The sequence below is a fragment of the Carlito syrichta genome, unplaced genomic scaffold (assembly GCF_000164805.1).
Source record: "Carlito syrichta isolate Samal-C Ts95f unplaced genomic scaffold, Tarsius_syrichta-2.0.1 Scaffold313361, whole genome shotgun sequence".
In the NCBI taxonomy this organism is placed as follows: domain Eukaryota; kingdom Metazoa; phylum Chordata; class Mammalia; order Primates; family Tarsiidae; genus Carlito; species Carlito syrichta.
The window spans coordinates 41,074-55,337 of NW_007257457.1; the positions used below are offsets into that span (position 1 = coordinate 41,074).

The window sequence follows — 14,264 nt, forward strand, 5'->3', positions numbered from 1 at the left end:
AGAAGAGTAACTCCACTAGTCAAGTTTCTCCAGACCAAAAAAAGCCAAAAGTATATAAACATACACACGCACACACATCATGTGTTAAAAGGTGTTGACTCACAAGATTATGGAGACCGATAAGTCCCACAATCTGCTGTCTGCAAGCTGTGGACCCAGGAAAGCTGCCAGTTCAAGGCCTGAGATCCAAAAGCCAATAGCCAATTTGGTCTAGATCTGAAGGCCTAAGAACCAGCATTGCCAAGGGCAGAGAAGGTGGATGTCCCAGCTCAAAAGGCAGGCAGAGCAAAAACAACCTTCCTCCACTTTGTTTTATTCAGGCCTTCAAGGGATTGGATGATGACCACTCACACCGGGGAGTCCATCTGTTTTACTCAGCTCACCAATTTCAGTGCTAATCTCTCTGGAAATACTTTCAAAGACACTCATAGTAAAACATGTTTAATCATCTGTCTGGGCATCCCATGTCCCAGTCAAGTTGACACATAAAATTACTGATTATAATTACAAATATAGTAAAGGGAACTACCATACTCTTTTCACTGACTTTCTTTAATATCAACATCCAGCATAGCCATACTATTATTAACTGACCTGCAGACTTTAATTAGATTTCACAAATTTTTCTATTATTTTTTATGTTCTTGAACAGAACCCAGGATACAACATTGCATTTAGTTATCCTGTCTTTTTGTGGCAATTTCTCAGTCTTGGTTTATCATGACTTTTAGGATTTTGAAGAGTACTAGTCAGATTGTACCATTTTTTGAGTTATAATCTATTACTGTCATTATTTATTTTGTTGCCCTTGGGAATTCAGCCTTGACCATTGGGAGACATTTCAGGGTGAATCCTTAGTTCTTATATCCTTTTCTTTTCTTTTTTTTTTTGAGTTGGAGTCTCACTCTGTCGCCCAGACTGGAGTGCAGTGGCTGCTCCCGGCCACCGCAGCCTCGACCTGCTGGGCTCCGGCGATCCTTCCGCCTCAGCCTTCCGAGTAGCCGGAATTACACGCCCGGCTGATTTTTGATTTATTGTGGAGATGAGGTCTTGCTGCCCAGGCAGGTCTCGAACCCGTGGGCTCAGGCAATCCACTCACCTCAGCCTCCCAAAGGCGCGGGATTACAGGCTGAGCCACCGAGCCCGGCTCTAATATTCTTAATATTATAGAAAAATTCTGGTCTAGACACTTCTTTACTCTCAGCTCTATTGATTCATGCTCTTAAAAACCTAGAAATGTTCACGCCTGCACATATGAGAAGTACCCACACTCTCCTCACCACTCAACCAACTTCATTTTTTCTATTTTTTCATCATGACCTTGATGAGAATTGGAATGTTCTGACAGGTGGTAGGCCAAAAATGGTGCTCAATGCTTGCAGAAACACAAATATATAATACGACAAAGAACCTCAGCAAAGCTGGTAGTACTGTCACCAGGATAGCCCAGACAGCCATTTCTTATTTCTTGGTTTTGGCTGTAGTTAATACCTAATCATGTGCTTGCTTAAGAATTCTGACCTGCATGTAGCTGCCCTTGCAACAACCCCTTCTTCTCAGGGAAAACTTTTTTCTTTTTTGAGAAAGGAGGATTTATTAAGAGGACAGAAAAGGTCCCACAGTGGGAGGGGACCCGAAGGGGTTGCCCCTCAGGGAAAACTTTTAACTAGTTATCCTTTATCCTCTTTACCTTCAGACACAGCTGCCTTAAGGAAGCCAGACTGCCTGGCCTCAATGCCACAAAGGGCACTACAAATGGTAGCGTGACCCCTCCTGCCAGATACCTGAGGAGGTCCAGACCCTCCAGACTAGTGCAGACCACAGAAGGCAACTCCCAGTTACCTTTAGCTCATTAGCATATCAATACATGCTAAAAATTCCACCCCTAAGAGAAAATCACCACTGTTTCAAAGTATGGAGAGGCATATTTGTGAATTGAGCCTTTGCACCTGAAACTCCACCCTATACCTGCTTGCATACCTTCCCCACCCTAAACCCAATCCCCACCCTAAATCCAACTCTCACACCTCCCACTACTGTGCAGAAGGTACCATTCTCTGGCCACTGAATAAAACCTGACTGCCTTTCCAATCGGACATGTAGCCACCACAAAGTAGGGAAAAAATACAGTTTACCAGTGACAGTAGATTCTGTGAAGCTTGGTCGGCCACCATTTACTAAGCACTTTATCTGAAGAAATATTTCTCACCCCTGAGAGGCACAGAAACATAAACTGAAATAGATCATATTTAAAAAATAAAATGGGAAGCCGGGCTCGGTGGCTCATCCTGTAACCTGTGACTTTGGGAGGCTGAGGTGAGTGGACTGTCTGAGCCCGCGGGTTCAAGACCCGCCTGGGCAACTTGGCGAGACCTCATCTCTACAATAAATCAAAAACTAGCTGGGTGTGGTAACGCGGGCCTGTAGTTTCAGCTACTTGGAAGGCTGAGGTGGAAAGATCGCCAGAGCCCAGCAGGTCGGAGCCCAGCAGGTCGAGGCAGCGGTGGCCGGGAGTGGCCACTGCACTCCAGTCTGGGTGACAGAGTGAGACTCCAACTCAAAAAACAAACAACAACAACAACAACAACAACAAAAAGGGACCAGTATGGGCGATATAGTGAGACCTTGTCTCCACAAAAAAATTAAAAAGTTAGCTGGGTGTGGTGGTACGTACCTGTAGTCCCAGCTACTCAGGGGGCTAAGATGGAAGGATAACTTGAGTCTAGGAGATCAAAGCTACAATGAGTCGTGATCATGCCTACAGTGAGTCGTGATCATGCGCCGCACTCCATTTTGGGTGACAGAGACCCTGTCTCAAAAGAAAATTTAAATGGTCTAGTTTTGTTTTCATAAAAAGATGTTCCCTTCACAGGTTCTACATCTCAGGAAGGTAGAAAAACTCACTCATCTGCATTACCATTCTTTTCCAACTTCTCTAAGTGTTCCACTTAAAAGTTAGATAGGGGTGTGTGTGTGTGTTTGTGTGTGTGTGTGTGTGTGTGTGTGTGTCACAACTAAAATCTCAGCACTTAGGGAGGCTGAGATGAGAGCATTGCCTGAACCCATGGGTTCGAGACCAGGCAATTTGGTGAGACCACATCTCTACTACTCATCTGCATTACCATTCTTTTCCAACTTCTCTAAGTGTTCCACTTAAAAGTTAGATAGGGGTGTGTGTGTGTGTGTGTGTGTGTGTGTGTGTGTGTGTGTGTGTGTCTCACAACTAAAATCTCAGCACTTAGGGAGGCTGAGGTGAGAGCATTGCCTGAACCCATGGGTTCGAGACCAGGCAATTTGGTGAGACCACATCTCTACAAAACATCAAACAATTAGCTGGGCGTAGTGGCACACGCCTGGAGTCCCAGCTACTTGGAAGACAGAGGTGGAAGAATCGCCTGAGCCCAGCAGGTCGAGGCTGTAGTGACCTCAAAAAAAAAAGTCAGATAGGGAGTACTTGGGGTTAGCTACATTCTCGCAAGGGAATGAAGAATTATGAATAAGGTGAGGAGGAGCTGGTCTAATTTTCCAACCTCCTTTTTCACTTGAAAATACATCCATTTGAAGATTTACTTGTGTTTTCTTAATATGGGCCCAAATTCAATGATAAATGTTTACAACACAGGGCTACAATATGTACAACATACAGGGTAGTTCCCAGTGGATTCTCACCTCCTGGTATTCAAGTCCTTATGTAGTCCCTCCCTTTCCTCACTAAATAGATCTCTTATATCCAATAGGATATTATAAGAATGGCAATGCTTGATTTCTCTTTTGTTTCTGTTGTTTTGGGTCAGAGTCTCAATCTGTCGTCTAAGCTGGGGTGCAGTGGCAAGGTCATGGCCATCGCAGCCTCAACCTACGGGGCTCAGGTGATCCTTCCACCTCAGCCTTAAATCTTGACTTCTAAAGCTAGGTTATTGAAGCCGTTGTGGCTTCTCTTTGCTCTCTCTTGGAACGGAAGAACCGAGGCTACCTGCCAACAACCAGGATCACCTTGAAAGCAGATCCTCTACGCCTAGCCAAGTCTTCAGAATACGGCACCCCTAACCAACACCTTGACTTCAACGTCCTAAGAGAACCTAAGTCAGAACTACCCAGCTAAGCCACTTCCATAATTCTTGACTCACAGACACTCTGAGAAATTAAATATTTACTGTTGTTACTGTTTGACAACTAGGACAAAATACTCAGTTTTCATTTGTCCCACATACAACCTCAGTGCATCTAGACATTTCACATGCAGACAGGAAAATACTTTGTAACCCAAATCTAGAGCACAGAAAGTCAGATCCAGACATATGAAAAGCATGCTTTTGGAATCCCATTCGTAAGACCTCATATATGCTAACTGTTGCGACTAAAGGCCAGAATGCTACCAAGCAAGGTACCTTAGAGAACAGATAAAACTGGTCATACAGAAGATGCTCACTGTATGCCTGATAAACTACTAACCAAATAAGTGCAGCTGGAATAAAAGAAGCTATAATGTCAGGAGTGGTTAGATTCACCAAAGTCTTTATAGACGTTATATAAACGACTTTACAGACGTTAGTACACAAACATCTTTATAATTACTTATTTGCAACATCTCTTTAAACCACCAGAGGGCAGAAATGGCATGCTGTTCTTCCTTGACCTTCTGGCATTTAAAAAGAAGTAAGATATAAATTCTGCACAAATAAAAGGAGGGGAAAAAAATAAGAATTTTTGTTAATAGAAAGAGATTAATTCTGCCTACAATGCTCCAAAAAGCTTGTTGATAAAAGCAGAGTTAGAATATAGGACTTCAAGAGATGAATACAGATTTATAAATAGTTTTTTTAAAAAGGGAATAAAACAAACAATCGGAGGCTGAGAACTTCAGGCCAATTTTGAAAAACACAGGACCAATGTGCAATAGGGATTGTGGACTGGACTCAATTTCAACCTAAACTTTTTACTCTTACTCCTTCTTCTTCCACATACTAATTAGAAATTAGTTGGTATTATTCTTTTATTAAATGTGTTTCTACAGAAAAAAGTAAATTTGGCATACTAAATTCAAGTTCATTCTCAGTTATGCACATGTGATGATGATCCGATCTTTCTTGTTCTATTTCATCAAAACAAGCATCACTGTGAACCTGTCAGGGGCTACATCTACTGCACATGCAGTGTCCAAAAAGAAACAATCACCCTCCCTATGGTCAGTCTAAGTAACTTCTAACTACTAAGTGACTGCAGATGTGACTACGCCCTCTGAAATCTTATTATATCAAGTATTTTCCAACTGCTGTTATTTTTAATGCTACCTTACAGTAAATAGTTATTTGAATTACATTTTTGCATATTATCATTTTCTACTGAATTAGAAGCTAACTCCTAATGACAAAATTCGCAAAACCATTTTCCTTTTTCTTCAAGTTACTTAACGAAGCTAGAGCCAGGGACAACTTTATATTAGTATTTTATAGGGCCTTTGGCAAATTAGGTTGCTTCTATGGTTTATGGTCTGATTCCTAGATCAAAGAGTTGTGGTTGGCAAGTCTATTTATTCACCGGTAGAGACAGATAATAAATAAAATGAAATCCCAATATTTCAAAAAGGATATTCTAGCCGGGCTCGGTGGCTCAGCCTGTAATCCCGCGCCTTTGGGAGGCTGAGGTGAGTGGATTGCCTGAGTCCGCGGGTTCGAGACCCTCCTGGGCAGTGAGACCTCATCTCTACAATAAATCAAAAAATCAGCCTGGCGTGGTAGCGCATGCCTGTAATTCCGGCTACTCGGAAGGCTGAGGCGGAAGGATCGCCGGAGCCCAGAAGGTCGAGGCTGCGGTGGCCGAGAGCGGCCACTGCACTCCAGTCTGGGCGACCGAGTGAGACTCCAACTCAAAAAAAAAAGGATATTCTTGTGAAAGAGGCTGAAGGAAACAAATAGGTTAATTCTTAATTACTCCAAAAGATCCCATTAATAAAAATTACTAAAAAGATCCCATTCCCTCAATTACAATAGATAGACTAAGATGATTAAGGTGTAGATCTCTCTGTCTTACCCTTCCCTCCCCCTTCCCAGCCCATGCTCCCCTCTCAGATATTTGCCCAAGTGGTCCGCTCTAGGCTTCCATCTTGACACTTCAAGTCCAGCAAAAGAGAGTCTCTTTCTCCAGAGCTTAAGGAAAGTCCCAAGATCAAGTGATTGGCCTAGTTTATATCATGTGCACACTCCTGATCAATAATGAGGATCAGGAGGCACAGAACAAATACTGACCAGGCTTGAGAATCATAAGGACTGAGGGTGAGAAAGGAGTTGTTCTCCAAGGAAAATAAGGCTTAGATTCTTAGAAGAGAGAAAAGGTTGGGCAGGGCACAAAAAAGTATGTCACCTCTGTATGTTCAGAGACCTCATCACAGTTTCAAAGAAGTTCCTGGATCCCCTCTCCAAAGTTAAGAACCAGTATTAAAAAAAAAAAACTAAAGGAGTTTCTAAAATGTTATGTTATGTTAAATCACTGTACTTCACTGCTCACATTTAAGAAATAGATCAAATCCAGTGCCTTACTCTGCCTCCTCAATTTATAACACTGCATTTGCCTCCACTGACTTTAAAATGATCACTTCTTGAAATATTGTTTTGTCTTCTGATTATGGCTTCCAGGATCTGCATAACCTCTGAGTTTTGTTTTGTTTTGTTTTTTTGAGTTGGAGTCTCACTCTGTCGCCCAGACTGGAGTGCAGTGGCCGCTCCCGGCCACCGCAGCCTCAACCTGCTGGGCTCCGGTGATCCTTCCGCCACAGCCTTCCAAGTAGCCAGAATTACAGGCATGCGCTAGAGATGAGGTCTCGCTGCCCAGGTGGGTCTCAAACCCGCGGGCTCAGGCAATCCACTCACCTCAGCCTCCCAAAGGCGCGGGATTACAGGCTGAGGCACTGAGCCCGGCAACCTCTGAGTTTTATAGGCGTGCACTAGTTTCCTCTCCTTTCTTTCCATCTTATTTTATCTTATCAATCATTTCTATTCAAATGACTCTTAAATTCATCTCTAGGCTAAAAAAATGTTTTTTAAATTCCATTCCCGGCCATTGCTTTGCTAAGCTATGGTCTGGCCATGTGGCTCTTTGAGCTATGGCCGCTACCATGTTTCCTAAGCTTTGGCCCCCATCTCTTACCTTGGGGAGGTGAATTTCCTCTCTCTCTCTTTCTAATTTACTTTCTAAATAAACTATACTTTCTAATCTAACTGCTGTGCAATTCTCTGCATCTTTCACATGGCACTGAATTCCAACCCAGACTCCCACGGCAGGTTTGGCCTAACATTTTGGAGGGCCCCCTCACAATGGGGTGGCTAAGGGTCTCTCCATTGAAATTTGTCCTAAAAGGTCTCAGAACCCTCTTAATAGAGAAAAGCATCTACCCTAAGCATCTCCTCAATACCGGCTAGGCGACCAGGAGATAGGGCCGAGGTGGGTCTCTTGTTTCTGATTCGCTCCTTCAACTTGACCTCACTTCTATTGCTGTCACAAGGGCAAATGGTCCGAGATCTTTAAAATGGCATGCTGCCGGGACCCCTTGTTCTACCTGTGACATATTCTTCTTTACTCCTCTGATTGCTTTATCTCCTTCCTGCTTTCTCTCAACAACTCCTGCTCTTCCTTCTTACCCTCCTGCGTCTCTATACCCACCCTTTACCTCGAGGTGAGGCCTGCACCAAAGGCCAGGGCCGACCAACCCTAGCCGCTTCTCTCCTCTCTCCCCTCTCCCACTGTCTGATCATGCCCCGGCGGCAGCCCTACTGAATGAAGGGACCACCTCCTCTCCACCCCACCACCCCACTCTTCTCTGCCACACGTCCTCAAGAAGCCCTTTCAGGCCTCTGCTATGGCTTAACCAGTCTCCCCTCACGGATGTGGCTGGGGAAAAAAGAGATACTGCAGGTCCTGTTCTGTTTTTCTATGATAAATCTTTCAAATTATATCTAAACTGGGCCTATGGGTCCTCCCCCTGGACAAAAGTAAAAGGATCATGTGTTAATTAATTCTGTTAACTGATAAACAGTCTGTTATCATTTTAATCTACTTTTCCAAACCAAATGTGCAAGTGCTCTAGTAAAGTGTTAATTTCAACTTTACCATGTACTGAAATATTAGTGCTAGATAACACCAGTGTATGCTATATCAGGCTTGCTGAAGTTTTTTTTTTTAAATAAATTTCTGTATACATAATTGGAAATAATTAGGGACAGATCATTTCACATCCACGTGGTCTATTCACTCTAAAGGGTTTTATACTGGACCATTACAGAAGGACAAATGGTTAAAAGCTTCATATGTGTATAGCCAATTACAGGGAAATTTGAGGGTTTTTTTTTTTTCCAACCAAGACATTGGAGAAACAACAGGGTGCCAACATGGAAGACTGCAGGACCAGAGGGTCAAAAAGGCACCCCCATTGGCAGTCACCACTAGCGACAAAACTCCAGCTGCCCATCAGAGATCTGGTAAGAAGAAACCTGCTAAGGGGAATAGGTGTCCGTTGCTATGGGTACAGTCTGGGAGGTGATAGAAGCACAGTTGCCCCAAAGAGGCCTAAACTTCCAGGACCTTATCAACTCTGCAGGCCAGAAAGCCATGAAAGGTCATTGGAACCACAGCTGGAAATCTACTAAAGTGCCTAGCACTGGCTCACCACCACCCCAATCACCCTCAGGTGGATATTAGGGTGCTAGAACCCAATTTAATTTTTTAATTAACACAGGTGCGAGCCATTGGTTCTGGCCATCCATGTTGGAATCATATAGTCTTATCCCAATCAAGAGTTACTAAAGGTTAATTTAAACTATAAATGTAAAAAGTTACCTATAAAACAGCAAAAAGAAAGCAACCAGAAAGCAAAGAAAAGATGTAAGAAAGTTGTTGGTATAAAAGCATGTTTTTGGTAAGGAAGGATATAAAGGAAATAATAATTTTGTAAAGGAAAGGATCTTGTATGGCACATTTTTGACCTGTAATAAAATGGCTGGTTATTTAAAGGAAAGAAAGTATAGGACAAAAATAGAAGGTCCAAGCATGTCGAAATAGTATGTGTATGTTGAAGATGGTACGTGGAAGTTTTGTGGAGAAAAATGTGTGAAAGGAATTCTGTGAATAATCAAGTTTACAAAAATTTAGTTATTTCTATGAGTGTACCATCAATTACACTAAGGCTAGGCCAAAACGTTACTCAGAGACCAAAACATGAGCCTCTTAATTAACAATCTCCAAAAAAATGTTCTACAAACAACAGAGCGGGGAGGAAGAGACTAATTCAGTTTACCCCCCAACCCCTCACCCTGTGTTTGTTGGTTTTCTTTGTTTAAAATCTCCTCTTATTAGTTTGTTTTACTTTTAAAAAATCTTTGGACTATCACTTTGACTAAGTAAGTAACTATTACAATGACCTGTAATCCTGTTAAAACCTTATGCTTTTAAAACTTTTAATACTTAAACTCTTCAAGTTCTTAATTCAGTCTCTCTAGGGTGGGGTAAAAAACAAAAGCTTCAGGAACCACACGTACCCTGTACCCTTCCCCTAAACTGCCTGCAGACCAGGTAGATAGTAATCAGCTAAGGGGATTTTCAGTGCCAAATTGTTAATAACTTTAAAGTCTCCTTCCAGGTCTAAGGATTATTATCATTATTACTATTTTTGGTATTACCAACAACTTGTTTTATTTATTACTTATAAAGTTTACAACAGTTGGTATTTTATGAGACTTGACAGCTTTAAAAAATTTTTACCTTTCTAGTTGATTGATTTTCATTTATTTATTAGTTTTTTTTATTTGTTAGTTAATTGTGAGTCAGAGTCTCACTCTGCCATCCAGTCTGGAGTGCAGTGGCATGCTCACAGGTCTAAGGATTATTAAGCTAATATAGGATGGATAACAAAAAATAATTTTTGTCTGTTTAAAAGTATTTCTAATTATTTTTGTGAAACTTTAAGGTAACTTCCCTATCAAGGTGGAAGGCCAATACCACCCCTCCTCCCACTCCTCCCATTAAAAGCAGAGAAATTTCAATCTCCAGAGTAGAAGTTACCTGAGTTCTACCCTCTACATATCAATCATTATGAAGGTATATCAGACCTAACCTAGAAAAAGAAACAAGAGGGACAGTTTTCTCTTGCTAATGTCACCTGTTTTAAATTATCTTGTTCATTACTATTTCCTATAATTTAAACTTCAACCTAACTACATGTCTTCAAACTAATGTTTTCAATTTTTTTCCTTCAAACTTTCTCAAAGTAGCTATATTTCCTTGTTAAAGTCATTACGAACAAACACCTTATAACTATCTATAAATTCTTATCACAAAATCCAAAGAAACTTGAACACAAGCAACAAAAACATGTACATACAGACTAAGGAATTCACTGCTACTACAATAAGTGGATGTTGAGCCCACTACAGAAACTATAAATACATTTTACCAGACATCAAAGTCTCAATATGTCATAAGAGCAGCTATAATGGTCTTTATTATAGTAGTATTGATTCTAATAGTATATGCTTGTACACAGTGATTTGTATACAGATAGTAAGTAAAGATACTGAACAACTCCATTCGCTTCTGTCCTCTCATCCCCTCTTCTTACTCTAAACAGGTAGGGACATCTCTTCATCCATCTATCCAGTAGGAAGTAGCTACAGAAGACTGACTTTTATCCCTTTTCCCAGGTACAAATAAGAATATTTTAAAATAACAAGAGGGAGAAATGAAAGGTCATAACATGGAGTCAATATAGCCAATGAACAGTCATTTTAATTTTAACATTGCTTAGTTTTGTCATGTTTTTCTAGCAGTTTACTTTAATTTACCCTCTAATCAGAACTGGTTTCTCAGAGGTAGCTATTGATAATTGTTTTATAACCCCTTCCCAGCTTGTTTTATGAACAAGTTAACTTCATCACCCATTCATGGCAGACCTCATCAACATGCAGTAATCATGTGACTAAGCTACCCATTTGCCTGCCTTCTATCACCTGATGTTAGTATCTGTACTTACCTGCCTTTCATGATGATGTGGAGCAGACCACCACCCAATCACCTTAATGACTTGCCCCCATCACAGGGAAAGTTTAAAAGGATTCAGTCTGACGCAGTCATTTGCCATTGCTTTGCTAAGCTATGGTCTGGTCATGTGGATCTTTGAGCTATGGCCACCGCCCAAGCTTTGGTCCCCTTTCCAACCTTGGGAAAGTGAATCTTTCTCTCTCTCTCTTACTTTCTAAATAAATTATATTTTCTAATCTAAAAACAAAAATTCCATCCCCACATTTAAAAAAATCAAATGTAGACCTCAAAACCTACATGCCACATCCAAAATATATCAAACATTGTTTCTTCTCTTTATCAAGATCAGTCTTTACTGCCTGTCAGTTGTCTATCTGAGAAATAATCTGATCACTCAGACATTAGTCTTCTGTGAAGACTTCCCTCCCCCTCTTCTAACCAGGATCCAGTTATGTGTTTTCACACCACCCTACTCTATCTCATTTCATTGTATGACTGGTTTACATATTCAGCTTTTTTTTTTTTTTGAGTTGGAGTCCCACTCTGTCGCCCAGACTGGAGTGCAGTGGCCACTTCGGCCACCGCAGCCTCGACCTGCTGGGCTCCGGTGATCCTTCCGCCTCAGCCTTCCAAGTAGCTGGAACTACAGGAGCATGCTACCACACCTGGCTAATTTTTTGATTTATTGTAGAGATGAGGTTGCCCAGGCGGGGCTCGAACTCGTGGGCTCAGGCAATCCATTCACCTCAGCCTCCCAAAGTGCTGGGATTACAGGCTGAGCCACCAAGCCCAGCACATACTGAGCTCTTACACTAGACTACCAACTCACCAGGGCAGAGCAGTATCCACCTTTATATCCTATATGTCAACCACAAATGGCTGTACATAAAAAAGTCGCCAAAGAATGTTTAATGAGAGAGAGAAGAGGGGAGCAGGATTCATTTTCAGTGAAGATCTATAATTTTCCTAGTCTAAAATATTTAATATATCTGGCTGGGCAAAGTGGCTCATGCCTGTAATTCTAGCACTTTGGGAGGCTAAGATGGGAGGGTTGCTTGAGTCTCAGGATTCAAGACCAGACTGGGCAACATAGCCAGACCTCATCTTAAAAATAAAAATAAAATTAAAAGTAGGCATGGTGGCACACACCTGTAGTCCAAGCAACACTGCACTCCAGCCAGGGCAACAGAGCAAGACCTTATCTCTAAAACACAAAATAAAATAAAATAAAATAATAATTTGTGCCTTTTTGTCTGACATCTTAGCGAGGCAGCAGTGGTGTCTGCTGCTCTCTGAGCTTAGCAATGCTGCTCAAGGATGACAAGAAGAAAGATGCCGGAAAGTCAGCCAAGAAAGACAAAAACCCAGGGAACAAATCTGGGGGCAAGGCTAAAAAGAAGTGGTCCAAAGGTAAAGTTCGGGACAAGCTTAATAACCTAGTCTTGTTTGACAAAGCCATGTATGACAAACTCTGTAAGGAAGTTCCCAATTATAAGCTTATAACTCCAGCTGTAGTCTCTGAGAGACTAAAGATTCACGGTTCTCTGGCCAGGGCAGCCCTTCAGGAACTCCTTAGTAAAGGTCTTATCAAACTGGTTTCAAAGCACAGAGCTCAAGTAATTTACACTAGAAATGCCAAGGGTGGAGATGCCCCAGCTGCTGGTGAAGACGCATGAACAGGTCCCAACCAACTGTACATTTGGAAAAATAAAACTTTATTAAGTAAAAAAATAAATAAATAAATAAATAAAATAAAATAATAATTTGCTAAAAAAGAACTGTCGGGGGGTAAAAAAACCCCAGCTTTGTTTGGTTTACTATACAAACAGACTATGGCTTGGTAAGGTCTAGGCAACAAGACTACTACCAAAATCTATAAAGCAAAAAGTAAGGGAATAGAATTAAAATGTTTAAATCACTATTTTCTTCTTCTCTTTTTCCTAGCAATTCCCTGAGTTTTCTTTTAAATAATAATAATGGTAGATAGTAAACACTAAAACCTTTTTTTTTCCTCCAAGGAAATAAAAACAGTCTGTCCTATAGGTATCAGATGTGGTTTCTGTGGAGGCCTTAACAATTCTTTCCTTGTAAGTATCCTTGAAACACTAAAAGATCGCCTTTTGAGGCAAACAGAGTGGACCGGGAACAACTAACTAAATCTTTTAAACCCAAAGCAGTCTTTAATCCTTATAATCTGAATTTTGGTTTGAGAAATTCATTATTATTAATTTCTGTGACACTGAACATAGTACTCAATGTCCTAAATTTCTTCATCTGTAAAATGGCAATAAGTTATCTCACAGGGTTGCTGACAAGATAAGTGATCATGTAGGAAAAGCACACTAAAGCCTAGTTAGTGCTCATAAGAGAGGTTATGATTACAGTGACTTTCGGGCACTAATAAAGGAAGTTAAGGTATGCTGGCTTCACTAAGCTGACACCTTTTTTCAGAGTTAGTTGGTAACAGATTTCTTTAACCCACACCAGGAGGTACTATTCAAACTCATCTTGTTATATATATATTTTTAACAATAATTTATTACTTTGATCACTCCTAAAGTTGTATATAATTTTAAGCAAACTCACACTTTGAATTCATCCTTACTGCATTTCCCTTCTGTTAATCTCCTGTAGGTCAATCATATTTTGATAATGTTTATTTTCACCAGTGGTTTTCAAACTTTAATAAGCAACAGTTCTGCTTCACCACTGTTCAGAAACTTAACTTTAAAAAAACAGCTGTAAATTTGTTTTGTTCATTTGTGATGAAATGATAATAGCTTTGTTTTGTGGGTCCTTTAAAATAACCTGAAAATTATTGTCTTTGGTTTTCTTCTTAAGATTGATACCAAATAGTTACAGTCTGTGTTGTAATATTATTATTACATATAACCTTAGAAAACTTATCCTACTCATTAGCCCTTGGCAGCCAGCACTACAAATAAAAGACCTAAACATGCTATATTTCTGATATTTTATTTATACTTGTTGGCTTGTAGTACTTATATTTATTTTTGTTTGTCCCTAAGCAGCAGACAAACTATTTCTGGCATTTTATTTCTTCTCCATTACTTCTGAATGATTCGGATGGCAATAATGCAAGGCAACAATAATTCAATGTAAAGGAGGCATTAGATATTTGGTAAGAGCTGGAAATTGGAACTGGCAACCAATTCCTAATCAAAACCCCAAGTACCCATGCCATAAGAGATAAGATAGACAAGTGGGACCTCATCAAA

At 40.7% G+C, this 14,264-nt stretch overlaps 1 pseudogene; it reads left to right on the plus strand.

Moving 5' to 3' along the window:
• The first annotated feature begins 12,239 nt into the window (after positions 1 to 12,239).
• LOC103272887 lies at positions 12,240 to 12,709 on the plus strand (annotated as a pseudogene).
• The last annotated feature ends 1,555 nt before the right edge of the window (positions 12,710 to 14,264 follow it).